This window comes from Macrotis lagotis, unplaced genomic scaffold, assembly GCF_037893015.1.
Source record: "Macrotis lagotis isolate mMagLag1 unplaced genomic scaffold, bilby.v1.9.chrom.fasta BILBYCTG006, whole genome shotgun sequence".
Taxonomy (NCBI): Eukaryota; Metazoa; Chordata; class Mammalia; order Peramelemorphia; family Peramelidae; genus Macrotis; species Macrotis lagotis.
In genome coordinates, this window is record NW_027421913.1 from 727,730 (window position 1) to 739,540 (window position 11,811).

Here is an 11,811-nt window from a genome sequence, read left to right on the forward strand (position 1 = left end):
CGGAAGTACAGTGCATTCGCAAGGCTACACTACAAAATAGAGCTGCAATAGATTTCTTGCTTTTATTACATAATCATGGTTGTGAGGAATTTGAAGGCATGTGTTGCTTTAATATTTCAGATAATAGTGCTTCAGTCTATGCTAAAATCAAAAAGTTACAAGAAAATCTTGATAAAATAACTGTACATGAAGATTTCTTTAAGGATTGGTTAAAATCTTTAGGATTACCTGCTTGGCTTTTGGCAATTGTAAAACCTATAATTGTAATTTGCTTTATACTTGTTATATTCTTGTTGTTTGAACCATGCATCCTTTTGTGTTGTCAGAGATCTCTAGCAAACATGCTCTCCCAGCCCTTTAAACGAAAAGGGGGAGATGTTGTGTCATATGTGTTCCAGGCTAATAGCTATGAAGGGTTAACACAGAAATAGTTATGTGCTTTAATGAGCAAGATGTACTTCAGAGCTTAGATAAGGGAGTAGCTGCATGTCTGAGCTAAGGAGGTGTATTCCCAGGCTCAGATAGATAGCGCATTCTGAGAAAATTACCTTCTGCACTCTGTTTATCAAATCACTGTTTGGTTCTCAAAACAATCTTCTCTCTGTTTATCAGAACACTGTTTGGTTCTCAAAACAATCACCTAAGACATACACAAGGTATGCATGTGAAAAAATGCTTGCTAAAATGCTTATGTAATTGGTTACGTAAATGTAGAGTATAAAAGTATGTATCCTGTCATCAATAAACGAACCAGCTTATGCATCATATTGATGTCGGCCTGGGTTCCCTCCTCAGGACTCAACGAATTCCAAATTGTTTTGCCAAAAAGTTGGATGAATTCGCAACTCCACCTACAATGCATTAGGGTACCAGTTTTCCCACATCCCCTCCAACATTGATCCTGGTTCTTTTTAGTTATATTGACCAATCTGAGAGGTTTAAGGTGGGACTATTGCTTTCTAGTTTTATAAAAAAAAATAAATAAATTATACTCTAATAATTTATAGCAAAATCATAAAAAAACAAAGATCCCCAATTTTTTTTTCTGCAATTGCCTATGATTTTTTCTTTGTTTTAAAGGCAATGGGGTTAACTGACTTGCCCTAGGCGACACAGCTAGGTAATCATTGAAAATCTGAGGCTGGATTTGAACTGATTTCCCCCTGACTTCAGAGCTGGTATTCTATTCACTGCACCACCTAACTGCACTGGTTCATGATTTTTGAATCTATCTCATGCTTTCAGGAAGAAACCCCATCTCTGTCTATGCTTGTCTATGACTCTGTCAGTTTACTTTTATCTGTATCCTGGTTGGATCCTTCTAGCTAATTCTCTACTTATTTTGAAAGGTAGAAAATGGGGAAAGTCAGATTGTTCTTTAAATATTCATTACTAGGCATACCCCAAGATTTCCTGGAAATGATTGATTTTATAGAAAAAGCATCTATTCTCCTATTCCAATTTCTGATTTGGTAAGACCTCATGGTCCATCCAGACCTTCAGCTCTTCTCTGGTAGTCCCAGCCTTCCCTTTCATATTCTCATTGTGGTGACTGTCCTCCCATCTCACACTCTCTGTGAATCTAAAAGAAGTTCTAGTAATAGTACTGACTGGGTCCCATCCTGGAATTGTGAGATTGTGAGAATATAGAAGGAAAAGTTTTTAAAGGAACTAATTGGGTTTTGATTAGGTATTTGACAGGTTGAACAAGTTGAAATTAAGGATTGATTAATGTAAAATATTTTTTTGAATTGGAATGTGTACTGTGAAAATGGGGGAGATTTTGCTATAAACTATGAGACTTCTATTTCTGACTTTTAGATCTTTTTAACAGTTAAAAAGAGACTTTATTCAAAGAGATGAACACAGAATCTGAATGAAAACTGTTTATTTTTTGTAATTTCTCTTGTGCTTTTCCTTCCTATCCTATGGTTTATTTTCCTTTCCCCTTAGTCCAAATTCCTCATACAGAGAATGACAAATATGTAAATATGTTAAACACAAATGTACAAGTATGATGTTCACTTGAATTTTCTGTTGAAGGGAGGGAGACAGGAAGAGTGGATGGAAGAAAATTGTGTAACATAAAAATGCAAGTGGATGAATGTTGAGAAACTTTCGTAACATGTAGCTGGAAAAATGAAATATAAATTAAACAAAAAAGAAATCAAATTAATTATACATCTGGGTTTGTATCCTGCTTTGAATTATCTTTTAATGCACATAAATGTGACTATTTTATTTGGAGCCCAATGCCAAAGCTGAGGAGTCCTGGTCCTGATGTCAATTGACCTGTATTGCTTAAGAAAACAGAAGTGTCAACCTTTGTTTCTTCAGTCATTTCAGCTTTCATTCTCCAGACAGCATAAATTGTAAATAAACCAGGAAGTCACTAGTATTAAGAGGCTTTGGGAAAAGCTTCCTGTAGAGGTGAGATTTAGCCAGACTGGAAGAAAGCCCGAGAAACCTAGGGGGCAGAGATGAAGAAGGAAAGTGTAGAAGGACAGTCAGTGAACATGCTTGAAGTCAAGTGATAGATGTGTCTTCTTCAAAGAACAAGATTATAGATTTGCTTTGAACACAGGCATTCAAGTTGAAGAAATAGTAATATAGGAGCCAAGAGGAGCTCAGGTTAAGTCCTACCTCTGACATACTCTGGCTCTGTGACCCTGGGGCTCCAGACAACTCTCTTAAGCCTCTCAGTGGCAGAGAAGACCCTGGTCTATGATGATAGAGGGACATTCCTGGTCTATCAGGACATAATCTGCCCCTAGAAGTCACGTAAATGTAATTTCACTGACATCAAGACCCCTAAGACCCAGGAAATCACCAGTCCTGTCTTTTCCCTATTCTGACCTATAGGACCAAGATATATGTCCTCATGGCTAGAATGATTTCCTTCATTTTATCTCTGGAACCGACTCCTCTCTCCCTTTCAGGGTTTAGTTCAACTGTCACCTCCTTCATGAGACCTTTCACTCGTGTGTTTAACCATGATTGAGTCCTGTGCCTTCTCTGACTCACCTGCAGGTCTCAAGGTCTCTAAATGATATCCTGGCTTTCATTTATTGTGACAAATCTTCCATGGCAGCAAGCCTATGTCATGCAATTTACAGGTTACGAGCCTCAGTTTCCTTTCCTGTAAAATGGGGATAATACTGTTACAGGACTGCTGTAGTTTCAGATGAGTCCACACATGTAAAATGCTTTCTTAAAATGCTACATAAATGGTAATAATTATTAATATTATTACTAATTGTCATCTTCATCACTATTTTGACTTATCCTCAAAAAAGGCATAAAAGATATTGAAGATGAAATGTATGATGGAGAGAGAGCTATGTGTCATGACTAAGGGATGACCAGAGACCAGCTTGAATGGATCCACTTTATTTTGAAATAGAAAATTGATTTCTACAGAAGTTTTACTGTGTTATAATTTACCGAAACAATTGATTTAAACTGCAGTTGTAACACTGAATTTCTGATTTCAAAACACATTTTCTTTATGGGGTGAGGGTCACTTGGGATTCACCTTTCATCTGGGAGACTTAATCAGGACTCGGTTGTTATCCTCAGGTTGGTGGTTTAAAAGCAGCAAAGAACAGAAGGATAATGAATTCCAACTCTACTCACTTTTATTCTTTTCTGAAGCTGGCCTAAAATTTACTTATTCTGCCTTCCAATAGTAAGAAATCCATCCTGCAATAAACTTATCTCAACTTAAAGTACAACTTTTAAGCACCCTATTTCTACATGTGACATTGAAACCAATTTCAGATTGATACCCCCAAAGTTCAGACTGAAACTTCTTTCGGTTTAGTCAATTTTTCTTTTGTCTTTTTAAATTCTGAGTTGTGTAATAATTTAAGCTTACAAGAGTTTTAATCTGCTTTTCTCCCATAATATTTCATAAGTTTTTCTTCTTTTAACACTTCCTATTTCACTGAATCTCTCTTGACATATCTCATGACTAATGAAATATTTCTTAAAATTTAAATTACAGCTTTTAAGTAGATCCCTAATTTAAAATTAACATTTAGTCATTTAAATTTCAACTCAACCCTGTGAATTAGTCATTTACAAGGACTAATTTTAAAAAGATCCCTTTAATGAATAACTGGTTCTGATAAACTCATCAAAATACTTTACAAAGATATTCAGATTATAATTCAGAAGGGAAAGAAATTCATTATTCTTTACATCATTGATTTCTTTTCCAATGTTTTTAAATTTTAATAAGTAAATGACTGATACCTTTTATATAAGCAACAAAGACAAGAAAGTACCCAGCACAGTGAACACAGCTGACACCTCACAGAAATGACCACAGAACAATGCTAGATCATGTCGCCTCAATTATTAAACAGTCATGAGTGTTTTTTTTATTTTTTAAAAGATTTAAAGATTTTAAAGATTTCATCTATTTTGAACTTTACAGTTTTCCCCCTAATCTTACTTCCCTCCTCCCCACACCCCACAGAAGGCAAGTTGTCAGACTTTACATTGCTTCCATATACTTACATTGATCCAAACTGAATGAAAAGAGAGAGAAATCATATCCTTAAGGAAGAAACTTAAAGTATAAGAGATAGCAAGATCAGAAAAAAAGACATCAGGTTTTTTCCTAAATTAAAGGTAATAATCCTTTGTTTTTGTTCAGACTCCACAGTTCTTTCCCAAGATACTGATGGTATTCCCCACTGCAGAGTCCCAAATTTCAGTGGCCCAAGAGTGGCATGACACAGAAAGTTCTCCAGCTGGATACTCTCAACATCTCCCTGAGGGGGAGCCCTGGCTTAGAGGGTGGGACGAGATGGGGCTTGTGCAGGAGGGAGGGGGGAGGGGTGGTGCTCTGGTGGCAAGCAGAAGCTGGGGGGGGGGCGGTGTGGTGCTCCCGTGGCAAGCAGGAGCTCTGACTGGGGGGGGGGCGAGCTGCAAATCGGGCTAGCGGATGAGGCGGGGCTTGGGGGAAAAGCTGGGTTCATTCCATCTAAGGGAATATGAAGTTCAAAGACAATCTGCTGACAGGTTTTCCAGATCTATACTGTAGTCCAGATAGGACCACCTACTGTGAGTTCTTGTTGGGTTTTTACTTCAGATTCATCCTCATTGCTAGTGTCAGCCTTAACCACTATTCTCTTCTAATACCATTTTCTTTCTAATCCTAAACACAATCCCAAAAGCAAAGCATTTACGAAGAGAAATTTCAGGAATTCAGGACTAGAGAAGCTTGTTGTCCCCCCTGCTGTGACTGCCTGCACCTTGATTGCACTTGGGATATCATCTTCCCCTTCCTTTCCCATGTTTCCTTTTAGGGGACATTCCAGCCTATTGCCTGTGTTCCATCTAGGAGAAACCATGATCTGTGGGACTCACAGATGACACAGAATATTATCAGTGTTTCTTGACCAAAGTACTATTTGACCCTACTTGGTACAACCCTTGTGCTCCATAGTGGGTTTTCTTCTTTGACCTTCTTCATTTACTTAAGGCTTCAATTTGGAGGCATAACTCCTCTTGAAGTGAGATCTTCTTAGCCGTGGAAGGTTTCAATGTGGCGGAACTGTTTAGGCTTCTTCTGCTTTCCTATCTAACGCAGTAGAAGGGGGCCTCTGTGTCTTGGAAACATAATTTCATTTTTCATTTGTTTGTTATTATTCTTGTGGGTTCCATTTCTCTTTGTTTGATCTAAAGTACTATCCATTTAGGTACCCCTCATTCTTTGCTGCTTTACAATGGAATGACCTGGGCATCCCATGCAGTTTTTGGATAGTTTTTTTCAAATTCATGGTTATTGTGGAACCCAGTATAGGGAACCACGTCTGTGAAGGATCCAACACTGCGTGAATTGTTTCTTTATGCACACTAAATCTGCACCAGAGTTATTTTTCACAGTTGTGGTTCTGCTGGCATTCTTCCATCCCTTCTCCAACATGTCCCATTCCCATGTATTCACACTGTTAGTCCATGGATTTGACGGAATATGGATTGAGTCCCTGTTTGCCCCCCTGTTGTGAGTCTCTTATTTTGGATGCCATTTGCTTTGCAGATTCCTCTTTAATTTTCTTTGGTGTTCATGTCAGGTTCTTTTGCCTTTCCTTCTTTCCAACCCATTGTACAGATAAGTTTCTTTGGTAAGGTCAAATTCCCCAACTTAGAGATGCTTCTTGAACAATCTAGATCAAGTCACAGTTCTTCTGGTACTTTCTAATACTCTACCATGGATTTATATTTGGAGCGTTCTGGATGACTTCCTCTTTGTCATTCCATCTAAGACAATATGATGTTCAAAGACAATCTAGTGACAGATTTTCCACATCTATACTGCTGTCCTGGAATCATTGTGAATTATTACTAGAAGTGGTTTTTCTTCCTTTAGATTCATCTTGCTTTTGCTAGTATCATCCTCATTGGATATTCCTTTCTAATACATTCTTCCCTCTAAGACAAAATATTTTCCCAACCCCAAAGAAAATCCAAAGATAAATTTCAGCTGTTCAAGGCTAGAGAAGCTTCATGGAACTCCCACTGTTAGTCCTTATACCTTCATTGCAATTGTGATATCACTGTCCCCTTCTTTCATAGGCCTCGTTTTTGGGGAAATCAAATTTTATTGCTTTTGATACCTTTAGATTAATATATTAAACTTGGGGTTCTTGTAGGCCCTGGAATATTATCAACAGTTCTTGAGCAAAGTGTTTTGGGGCCTTCATTCATGCAACCACTTTGCTCCATGGTGAGATTTCTCTTTTGACCTTCCTCATTTTTTCTGACCTTGCCATTTTGGGGTCACATGAAGCATTTTTATGTCTTTTAACAATGATTTTATGATGATACAAGGCAAGGAGGAAAGAAAACATTGATGTTAAATAGTAAAATTCATCATATGAGGAAGTGTTAATAAGCATGAATTTACATTTTTAGAAAGTTCATTCTTCACTGTTTAATTTATCCAGATTTGCATGATGTACAAAGAATCATGGAAGTTCTGATGGGTGGAAGTATCACTTAGAGGTTGATGTATCCCAGCTTTCATTATGAAAAACCTCAAGTCTAAGAACTTTGTTTAGCAGAGCAAGAAACTGAGTTTCAAAGATGTGTCTGTGTTCATGGGAATATAAATTTTCAGATGCTGGTATGAGAAGCCAAATTCACCAATTCCAGATGTAGTTTGCTAATCATTGCCCCTTAGTGGTCTTAAGACCATCCAACACTGGCCAGGTGAATCAGTTCAAATATTAGCTGGTACTCTATCCTGAATTTCCCCTGAGACCACTAAGCCCTGTCCAGGTGAATTTATGCAAAAGTTAGCAGAATCTCTTTCCTGAATCTTCCCTGGGAACACTAAGCACTGGTCAGGTGAATTGGAACAAAGGTTAGCAGAATCTCTAGCCTGAATCTTTTTATTATTCAATTTTTATTTTATTTTATTTTTCCAATTACATGTTATGAAAGTTTTTCAACATTCATTCATAAGTATATATGTATCTTTAAGTTATATCATTTCCTTCCTTGCTTTGGATTCAGATGTGTGTGTGAGCATATACCTATACTATCACATATTTATAATGGACATATAAAGTCATAGGCAGCACCTTCTTTAATCACAGCTGACAAGTTACCTTTGATTCCTTGTGAGCATTGCAAGTGACTTTTTTTACAAAGAAAAGTCTCCATTGTAAGAGGAGAGAGAAATCACAATGTAATGAACAGTAATCCAAGGTTATGTCACAGAGAGGCTTGAGAAAGTGTGGTAAAATTTTGTGGCTCATAGAGACTATGTGATATATGGTTTTTGTCATCAATGTTGTTTAATACGATGGAATTGTTAGAAAATTATTTGTGAAAATCTCCCCCTTCCATGAGATTGTATATTCCTTGAGGGCCTGGACTATCTGGCAAGTTATTTGATATAGATCAAAAATGTGTAGTCATACTATTACATTGTTGGTGGAACTGTGAACTCAGCCAACCATTCTGGAGAGCAATTGGGAACAACACCCAAAGGGCAACAAAAGTGATCATACACTTTGATCTAGCAGTATCACTACTGGGTCTATACCCTGAATAGATGATGAGAAAGGGTAAAATATCACTTGTACAAAAATATTTATAGCAGCCCTGATTGTGGTGGCAAAAAATTAGAAATCAAGTAAATGTCCTTCAACTGGGGAATGGCTTAGCAAACTGTTGTATATGTATGTTATGGAACACTATTGCTCTATTAGAAACAAGGAGGGATGGGAATTCAAGGAAGCCTGGAGGGATTTGCAAGAATTGATGATGAGGAAGATGAGCAGAACTAGAAAAGCACTGTACACCCTAACAGAAACATGGGGACGATCATCAAACTTGATGGACTCACCCAATCCATCAGTACAACAATCAGGGACAATTTGGGGCTGTCCCCAATGTAGAATACCATCTGTGTCCAGAGAAAGAACTATGGAGTTTGAACAAAGACCAAGGACTATTACCTTTCTGCCATTCAACCACCAGCCATCATGGAGTCACCTAATGTTGTGCTGCAGGTGGCATGTAGGATAAAATCTCCAGATTTTTATTCCAAGCTTATTTTCCTGAAAAAAGTTTCATCATGATCTTATGAGTTTTGAAACTAGACATTTGAAAAAACTAGTGGATTCACTGAAATCCATTATCTATGATGCCTGGATGATGGCAGTGTCACCTGACCAACCTCAAACATAGGCTGGACCAAACTCAAGTTGCAATAAGAAGGAAGCTCAATGTAGCCTTGATGTGGCCACTGGCCTGGCCTGTGGAGAGCATGTCACCTGTGAGGCAGAGGAGGAGGCTGATGGAGTGGATCAGAAGAGGGAGGGATTTCATGCAAATCCAAACAGACCCCTCCCTGGAAACAGCCCCTTTCTTGAGGTTTGGGACATTAAGGTTGATTTGAGGTGGTCTTTCACCAAAAAACGATCACCTGGTGCTCTTAGTGTAAAGACAGAATCCATTCCTAGGTCTCTGAATCCCAAGGCCAAAGGATCATGGGATGCTTTCAGAGGGTAGAGGACTGCAACCCTGATTTCTGGTCTCCTCTCCAGATATACCTCAGCAATTTTTGACCATATCCAACCTAACACGAGATCTGACTTGTCACAGCTCCAAAAAATCACTAGAGAGGTGTCACTCTGATAGAGATGATGGGAAGTTTATTGAAGGAAGTTTCCATAATACACACCAGAAATTGGGTTTTACATAGTTTTAATATCTTTTGTATCATTTCTGGAAAAGGGAGGAAAAATTTGGTTGGGGGTCTTTAACCCCTTACAAGAGGAATTCAAGGATTTTTGGTTTTCCTTTCATGTAATACTCAAAAAGGCCACAGAAAGAGAAAGATAATTTTTGTAGAAACTGGTCAAAGAGAAGTGAAAAAGATATTTGAAGGATGAAAATGTTTGAAACAGACCCATGATATGGAGTTACCTATCAGACCTTACTCTGACTCTCCCAAGCTTCACCTTCTCTGGAGGGACCAGTGAGATGAAGGAACTCTGGCAATTGATCTTTCCCCTTTGTGATTTCCACTCTTTGCCAAACTTTTGGATCTTACAGACCCTCTAGGTCTGTCTCCCTAGATACTTTTATTCACATTTCCCTCCATAAGTCCATTAAAGAGGACCAAGTCCAAGCAGGCTGTCGTAAAGGGGGGAATTCATCCTATCAGCCTCCCTGAGGAATTGGAAAGTTCACTTCACAAGTAGAAAACATTGTGTTTACAGCTGCCCACCAGCCCCCAGATTATAAGGGGGAAGGCTTTGGTAGAGTTGTAGGGTGGGTTTGGGGGGCATGAGAGGGTAGGACTGCAGGATGGTGAGGATGGAGGAAAGAACAGAATCATTCCCTCACTTCATATTCCAGGTCCTGCCCCTCCTCCTAGAAGTATGAGCACTGCTACTTGACCCTGGTTACTAGAGTCTTTTGCCTTCTGTGCTGACTACTTGAGTTCGGCTCTGCCTATGAGGAATCATTATTCAGACTCAGGAAAGCAAGGGTGAAAATAAAACAAATTATTTATTTTTTGAAAAAAGATTTTATTTTGAGTTTTACAATTTTCCCCCATTCTTGCTTTCTTCCCCCACCACCCACAGAAAGCATTCTGTTAGTTTTTAAATAAAACAGAAATTTATTAAAAAGTGGTTAGAATACATAAAATGAATTGGGCAGGGGGAGAGAGATAAAAGAACAGTCAAGCAGCACTGGTTCAGCCATGGGTTCGTAGAGAAGACTGTGGCCCTGAAAGGAAAGAGGTGAACTCCCTTTCTCTCTCTTTTTTTTTAGAAAGAGAAAACATTTAATAATTTTTTAAAATAAAGATTGCAATTCAATTTGCCTCTAGGCAAAGGAGAAAATGTAACAAAAGTTATATTGATCATCTGAAGACAACCCTGCTCCCCCCTCCCCCCAACTCAATGCAATGGTGGCTCCTGATGACCTAGGGAATGATGATATGGCTAATCTATACCTCCATCCTCTTCTTTTCATACTCTAGAACTGAGGGGATAGAAGCCAAAAGGTTTGTGGAGGGCTGGGTGGCACCACTGGATTCCAGACTGGGACTATAGGTATTCTTGCATTACTGTAACTTGGGAAACTATTGTATATTGTGACTCTTGGGGCTGGCCCAGGAGCCTTCAAAACCCTAGGGACCCAACTCAGACATAGGTCAGCTGGAACTGAGGCAGGAGATGCCGACACAGGGAAAAAAGGGAGATGACTCAGGGTAGAGTGATAAATCATAAAGAAGAAGTGATAGGCAAGAGGTGCCACCATGAAATCTGGCAGGTTTCTCAGGGAGGGTTCACTTCATCAAACTCTTTGTGCTTAACCTTTCAAAGGAGGAGGTTGGTTTGTGGGGGCTTGGCAACCCAGAGAGGCAGAAGCCTCAGCTGGCTCCTGTGGTCCCATGTTTTGTGGGGAAGGATGACTCTGGCAGTGCCAATGTAACAGCAGCTGCCATGTGAGTAACAAAGAAACATCAACATACTCAGTTAAAGGAAAAGTTCAAAGGACACGTTGCTTTCTATATCTGTCACACTGCCAGGTAAAAGAAGCAAAGAGAGGCAGTGTCTGCAAAGGAGACAATAACTTGAGAAGAATATGAAGGGGCAGAAGTGCTGCTGAAGGAGGGGCCTGGGGTGCAGAGGGTAACACTCTTCTTTGGGGGGGGTCTATGTGGCTCTGGCTTTTTCCAGGCTCTTCCCCCCTCCCCCTCCCAGCTGGTCCTGGCTGATCTTCAGGATCCCAAGCAGGTGGTGTCAATGCAAAGCTTGGCTTTTTGGTCAGAGAAGCCACAAGGGGACAATGTTAAACCTATCTGCGACCCATTGCCTGCAACAGGCTGTGGCTATGCCTGGCTCCTGGAATCAGAAGGTCACCAATCTGGAGAATTTAAGTCAGATCATGGAACAAATGCCTCTTACTTCCACCTCAAAACTACCATAGTACAGAAGTCTGCAAAGCCTGGTTCACATTGCTATACCTAGCTCCTGTCAAGAAGAAAAGAGAGAAAGAGGAGGGGTAGAGGTAATAAGAAGGGGGAGGGGAAGGGGGAGAAGGAGAAAGAAAAGGAAAAAGAAGAGGGAGAATATCAAATTTCTTATTTCAGCCAGTTAAGGCAGCAGAATGTGAGGCAAAAAGGCCATAACCTCCATAGGGATCTGACTGGTGTCTGCAGGAATAGTCCCCGACCCCAGCCCAAATCTAACATCTAACCCCCAAGAAGGCTGCAAACAAGTAAGGCACGCTAGGGACAGCACCCATGGGTCAGGGGGGTTGGCTTTC